Below are 7852 nucleotides of genomic sequence, written 5' to 3' on the forward strand. Positions count from 1 at the left end.
AATAAATGGATTTATTCATACATTGAGCCAATAAGGTTTTGTGTAGACTTTATGATAGCACTTTGAGAGAGATTTACTAATTTTGGGATTAGAGTATGTCAGGGCTTAAGTAAGAACACGCCTAAGCAGTGATTAGGATAATGGAGAATCCTATTAAGGTTGAGTATGTTGATAGGTAGAATCTATGTTTGGATCATGGATGATCAAGTAGATATAAGAAAGATTTTGAATTGTCAAAGAAAGAAAGGTGTGCCTAAGGTATTGTGACCCTTCAGAAGATTCTAAGTTAGTAAAAATTTAAGTTATAGTATGATGACTATTGAGGTTAGAGGAAGTTAAGAGTTTTATATCCGAATGAAGTGCTAACAAAGGATTTTATACTTTTAGATATAGTGTTTTAGGGGATTTTTATATTTATTAATATATTTATACCCCAACCACTAGAATAAAGTGATTACAATTTATTTTAGGGTTTTATTGAAGAGGTCCACAAACTTAGGATGATGGCTTAAGTCTAAGGGGGAGATGATAGGACAAAGAACCAAGTCACGTTTTTAGATTCTAGTAGTGATGCAAGCAAGTTCTGGAATAAAGCTAGGGAAAGAATATATCCAACTCATTCTTATCTTAGCATATTTGTTGTACATCAGTCATTATGACACTCTACTCATACCGTGCTTGTCTTCACCATAAGTATTATGCATATTCATGTAGTCTATATAGAATCATATCCATTCTCAATTCCTAATATAAGGAGTAATAGTTCACTCAGTATTACATAGCATACTCTATGAATCTATGATTTTTAGTCCCATGTCATAAAGCTCATGACTCATGCACTCAATTTTATAGTATGCTAAGATTTAGGTAATCATAATATGTCCTTGAGGAGTAGTTAGATCGCACTACGTCACATATGATCCCAGATCAGATTTCTTGAACAAGTTTGTTCATATTATATTTTATCCCTTAGGCCGTAGTTGAGTGTCTAATTTATGAAAATTCTTCAATCAAGATTTCACAATATCTCTCTTATTCCAGATCCTCATTTCTTAGATCTTTAATGATCCTCCTTATGCTTTATAGGGATGTATCTAGAAGTTGATAGATAGACCTGAATGATTTGTTGATATACCTGCAGATAATGACTTATGGTTGTTAGTGACTCTGTGATTAGAAATTAAGGTTGCTTGTTAAGGTGGCAAGAATAGTGTAACTTTATGGGTAATAGCTCTAAGTGAATATAGAATGTAGATTTTTGTAGTTAAGACCAGTGTAGTCCTTTCAGTGGTAGAGCCTTGTATCTCCGAGTTAAGATTAGATAGATTGAGAGCATTTAGTTAGGCTTGACATAACTTTTAGCAGGAATGTTTCTGACTCTATCTTGGCTACGTCTACCATAATACCATCCTTAGACACCACATGGTTAAGGAATGTTACTGACTCAAGCCAAAACTCACACTTGGAGAACTTGGCAAAAAGCAAATGATCTCTCTAAGTATGGCTGTGTATGCTCCTCACTACTCCTTGAATACACAAGAATGCCATCAATAAATACAATCACGTAGGATTCACCCGTTTCATCAACCACCTCAATATATTGATTTCGTTCTAAATTTAGAAAATTCTTATATATTATTTTATTCCTTTTATACATCCAAGATAAATCGTTAGTAAATAGGTAAATATTTAGAATATATTTCTAATATCTTATATCTTTATTTAGGAGTGTATCCTAGTGTATCACTTTATTATTAAGACTCCCACCTTATTTAGATGATTAATTACTTGTATAAATAAGACATTATACTTATATTTTATTTAAATGAAATACATTCAATTAATTATCATTCATTCTTTCAATTTTCAATTCATTCAAGTTATTCAATTCAATTATTCATTCACTCAAATTCAATTATTCATTCAATTCTTTTTCAATTATTTGGCATTCTCTATCAAAACTTCAATTCAATTTCTAAGAGATACACAATTAGCTCTCACAAATTGACTTTATCAAACCTCCTTCTAATGAGGGAATTGACATTTATCTAGTTGAAAAAATCCGTTCAGTTCATTCAGCAAGTGTTGAAAAGAGTAATAGAAGCCCAGAAAGTACCTATTCCGAAGATAACCTTTTTGCCAATAAATCTGCCACTTGATTGACTTTTCTTTTGAACTTGTATGTATGTCTGTTTGAAAATTATGTCTTAATCTTGTTGATTATGTTTTAATTTGTTTGTCTTATTTTTTTTTATAGTTCATTAGAAAATATGATTCTTCTATTTTTAGTAATTTTTTAATTCCAGTTTTTCATATCTATGTTTAAGACTAGAATTTTTTTTTTGATACATTTGATATTTTTTTTAATGTAAGACCACATGATTCAAAAGTTTTACTCTTTCCGTCCATCAATTGTTGTCCATTATTGACTTGACACATAGATTAGGAAATAGTAAATGATTGAGACAATTCGAATTGTAGCACAAAAAATATTCCGTTACATGATTTTATCGAATTTTCAACTGAACACATCTTTATTATGCATTTTAAAACTAATATTCAGTAAGATACATAACTTTTGTATATTTGATGGAGAGTCGTGTGATGTATCTTTTTATCATTTTCAATTAAATACATCAGTCTTATATATCTTCGAACTCAATATCAATGGCTAAGTCCCAATCGTGGATTCAACCTTAACCTGACTAATTACCATACTAAAACCAACATAATGAATTAGGATATTGTAGGAAGAAATAAGACGAGAGAGATGGAGGAATTGATCAAATTTCCCTTGACAGAATCATAACTATAGCAATTTAGTCATGTTTTTTTAGAAGAATTAGCAACTAGAGACCCCATTTGGTACGATACAGTTCTTGTTTCTAACTGTTCCAATTCAAAAATCATACAGCCTTAACAAGGTGGAATGGTGGTGGGGTACGTGGCATTGTTTCAGCCCACCACCACAAGGGATAGGACCCATTATTTGAATGAGATAAAAGGAAAAGAGAGATCTTGGCTTGGAAATGAAAAAGTTTGAAGATTTGAGAAGAAGAGGAAAAGAGAGGATTGATTTGGGAAGAAGAAGAAAAGAGAGGATTTTAATAGGAAGGAGAGGAAAGATACTATGAGATTTGTAATGGAGAGGTAAACTTTTTTTGGAGAGAGAAAGTGAAAGTTGGGATTTCCCACTTTGTAATTACTTTATAGGGATGAGATTTTGAGTAAATATGGTAAGGTGTAGATTTATATTATTTTTATCGAAAAGAATGTCACATTTCAATAATTGAAAACAATTTAATTTTAAAATTCTCATTTTACCCTTAATGAAATGACTTATTGCTACACAATGATCAACGAGTATTGTAGATGACAGATTTTAGAAGACTTCTTTTTTTTTCTTAAATTTTATATCAAGTCAAATAATATTACATAAATTGAGACTGGGCAGAATAAATATCTTTAATTCTCTATATATACTTGGATCATTATGTTATATCACAACCTTAAGCTAACTCAAAGATAATCACTCACAATATAATGGCATTGTATAATGATAATATTGGAGAGGAAGAAGATAGACAAGTACTAGCTGCTCAAGCACACATATAGAACCACACTTTCAACTATGCAAACTCCATGTAGGGGCGAATTTATTAAGACTAGTAAGAGTGTTATGTCATCCACAAAGATAAACGTGCCACCTAGAGAATCAAGTGCTCTGCAGTGCCAACGACAAAGGGACATATATTCTCCCAGAGGGTGCAGATTCAAATCCCACTGACAACCTTTTTTGGTTAGTTTAGTTCAATCAATTAAATCAGTTGTATCCAACTATATCTTGCAAGTAAAGTCAAATTTATACTTGTTTAAAACTTTTTATTGGTCTGCAATACATCAAATTTGATACAATTAAAACGTTAATTTAGGTATAATTAGAATCCGTAGTTTGATATGATATGTCTATATAAAGTAATTACGAGAGGGAGTTTTTAAAATTCAGTGACTTGTCCTTTCAACATAAATAGGATTTGAATTTTGTGCAAAGTATATAATTTAATTTATCATATTAAGTTGATCTATAACTATAATCGATTTATAATTAAAAATTTCCTTTTCCTTCTTTTAACTGGAGATGTTTTTCATTGTTGTTGACTTATATCAATTCATTTATTTTTGACTGAAATAACAAATTTAGGAAGAAGAAGGAATATGGTTTAGTTCTTCATATGTTAGTAAGCTTGCTATCTATTTTATTTTTCAAAAAAGGGACTAACTCTATTTTCATTTTAATGTCTAAGTTCTGACTCTATTTTAAATTATCAAATTATAAATTTTGAATATATAATGAATTTTAATTCTTAATTATTATAACAAAAAATTATACACAAAAATTGAGACCAAATTGCGAAAGTCACAATTTTTTATTTTTAAGAAAAATAAATAGGTAAAAGTTGAAACATTCCTCTTTTTAGCCACTCCCTATTTGTTGAGAAATAATGACGGAGTTAGAATTTTCATTAGGGAGATTTAAAATCGAATAAAAAAATAAATGAACTAGTCGAAAAGGATTCAACATCTACTATATAAACATAAAAAATAATTCTAACCCTATATAAATAGTACAATTTTTTGAGGAAAGAGGTTAAGATGAATACTTTGGCCATAAGTTGGTTCTACCCTTCAAGGCGAATCTAGAATTTGAAGTCTTCAATTGATTGAATCAATGAGTCTACTTGGCACCCTCAGACTCCAAATCCTGAATCCGCCTCCAACTCACAACTTGGATGGCTAGTAGCTATGACATGATTTAACAACCTATCAGCAAAGAAAAAGATAATCTCTCTGTCTCTCTGTCTCTGTCTCTATCTCTCTCTATATAAGAGGATTAGAGGCATGCTGATATGGCATGCTTCTATAGTTAGAATTGTGATTTTTTTCCCTATTTTTTGGAGCTTTTTATTCCTTTAATTTTTATTTACATGATGATTTAAAAATCCAATAAATTCTCTCATTAATTCTAAAGTAATTGCATAATAAATTTTTGGTTACAACAATTGAATTGAATTCAAATGATGGAAAGACCAACAATCTTCTTTTACATAACCTGTGTTTTACACTTTTAAATAGATTAAACCATCCTCTATGTAACCTGATCTTTTATTTGTTATTATTAAAGGAATGGAGATGATTTGTGATTTGTACCCACAAGATCACCGTTCTTCATTAAGTTGTGCTTTTTCTTTTCGAGCCTTCGTTTATATTACCCTATATGTAGTGGTGGAGTCAGGATTTTCACTATGGGGTTCAGAATATGATGTTGTTTTACGTTTTGACTGTTCAAAGTTGGAGCATGCCATTTTGTTGTTAAAAAGATGATAGAGATTTCTGTTCTTTTTATAATGTTATGGATTTTGATATTTTTTCTGTCACTAATCTTTTGACACATTGTAGGTCTTGGATGTGATTTAAACAGTTGCATCTTAAATAGAAGTCTTAAATACTTGTAAAAAAATGGTAACTTTACTTTTTTCTTTTCATTTTTTGCTTTTTGAGATACTTGAAAATAGTAATTGGAAGATTGTTTTTCAATCCGAAAAAATTCAGTCATTTTATGAATGTTATTAGTTCTCATCATTAAGTTCCTGTCCTTAGTCATTCATTCCCCTTATGTTATGTAGGGGTGTGCATTGGTCGGTTCGGTTCGGTTCGGTTTTATATGTTATCGATTCATTTTATCGGTTTTTGGTTTTTAAATATGCTAAACCAAAAAGATATTTTTTATCGATTTTTGGTTTATCGGTTTTTAGTCCTTAACGATTCTATTTTCGATTTAACCGATAAAAAATACTCATAAAATAGAAATAGAAGTAACTAACATGAAAACAAATCGAATCTTAGTTGCAATAAAAAATTCTTATGTTTTAATTTACAAGAATATTCAAGTTTGAACTAAATGTTGTTAGGAGAAATTAAGAATTTGTATAATTTAAATAATAGGTTCGTTAATTTATAGAAATTAAAGAGAAATTAAGAGAAACATATAATAAGTCATATATATATATATATATTCTTATTGGGTTATCAGTTTACCCAGTAACCCAATAAGAAAAAAATCAAATCGAACCAATAACCCAATAACTTTTTTATAAAACCATTAAAAAATCGTTAACCCAATAATAATAAATCAATAACATTTTTATCGATTTGGTTTATTGATCGGTTCATTTTTTGCACACCCCTAATGTTATTAAATACCTTCTACAAAATCAGTAAGTATTAGATTTCAAACCACATTGGAAGATAATGTTAGGTGGAGATTTTGATACTTATTCAAATGTTTTGGTGATTGGGAAGAAAAATTTTTCTCTCCTTATTATGTATACATAACATGGTACATAAACAGTTCTAATAGTGTCTTTACATGTATTAGACTATGCCATTCAAGGAATTCTTCACTGAATTTGGTGAAGTAAATCAATATGAAATCCAACAGGTTGTTGGCAAAGGGAGTTATGGTGTTGTTGTAGCAGCAGTTGATACTCATACAGGAAAGAAGGTATAGAGATAAATAAGATCAACAATGTGTTTGAGCATGTCTCTGAATCCACCCGCATCCTTAGAGAAATAAAGCTTCTCCGTTTGCTTAGACATCCAGATATTCTAGAAGTAAAGTAAATTCTATTACCTCCATGTCCGAGAGAATTCAAGGATATGTATGTTGTTTTTGAGTTGATGGAGTGTGACCTTCAGCATGTAATTAAGGCTAATGATGGTCTCACGCCTGAACATTATCAGCTCTTTTTATATCAGCTTCTTCGAGGTTTAAAGTATATGCACACAGGTAGTTATTCCTCATTTTTCTTTCAGGTAGTTTAGTTAGATTTCTCTTATACATCTTTTAGGGCTTAGTCCCTCATGTATTGTTTCAACACCAAACGTGTTCTATCGAGATTTAAAGCCAAAGAACATTCTAGCAAATGCAGATTGCAAGCTAAAAATTTATGATTTTGGACTTGCTCGGGTAGCATTTGGCGATACCCCGTCTGTTATTTTCTAGACTGTATGAAGCATCTCTCTACTTAAAATTTTCTCAATATATCTTAACCATATATCCAGACAAGAGGTCTCATTGCTGTCATGAAAATGTCAAGTTATTACACCTGTGATGACAAGACCCTGATTCTTTTACACTTCAAGATATGTCACTCGGGACTCTTCAAAAATATTGACAACTGTGTATCAGATCCTCCAAAAGTAGTGCCTTTTTGGAGGATTCGACACATATGCATGTGAAGCAATATTTCTGGAGAACCTGAGCAACATAGCTTTCAATAACCTCATACTTCTCTTTGTTTTGTAGTCTATTCCTTGTTTTCAAGAAATATATCTAAACACTTTCTGATTTATTTTAAGTAAGGTTGTTAACTTCTTTGCTGTGTATAGGACTATGTGGCAACTCGTTGGTACCGTGCTCCTGAACTTTGTGGTTCTTTTTACTAGAAAGTAAGTATGACATTTATAGGTCTCAAACTTTCATTACTTCAAATATCCAAGTCTTTCAAACTTCGTTCTTATCTTCAGGTACCAAATGATCGAGGACTAGCTAAAACTCTCAAATTACCTATCTTGGATATTTTGTTCCTGTATATTTGGTAATTCTCTCTTTACCTTCACAGATGTTCTATCTCTCAACTATTTTTTGATCAATATTTCATGTTGATGTGGCTAGCTCCTTATGTAGTCCTACATATGTAGAATTTTTGGACGCTTACACAAGTAACCAGTGGCCTTTTAACATAAATACCAGTCAGAAGTTACTGGTTGAGATGGTGACTCCACCCTAGGA

At 30.8% G+C, this 7852-nt stretch overlaps 1 pseudogene; it reads left to right on the plus strand.

The window, feature by feature from the left end:
• Positions 1-6439: 6439 nt before the first annotated feature.
• On the plus strand, positions 6440-7506 carry LOC107860881 (annotated as a pseudogene).
• The last annotated feature ends 346 nt before the right edge of the window (positions 7507-7852 follow it).

Source organism: Capsicum annuum, chromosome 2 (assembly GCF_002878395.1).
Source record: "Capsicum annuum cultivar UCD-10X-F1 chromosome 2, UCD10Xv1.1, whole genome shotgun sequence".
In the NCBI taxonomy this organism is placed as follows: Eukaryota; Viridiplantae; Streptophyta; class Magnoliopsida; order Solanales; family Solanaceae; genus Capsicum; species Capsicum annuum.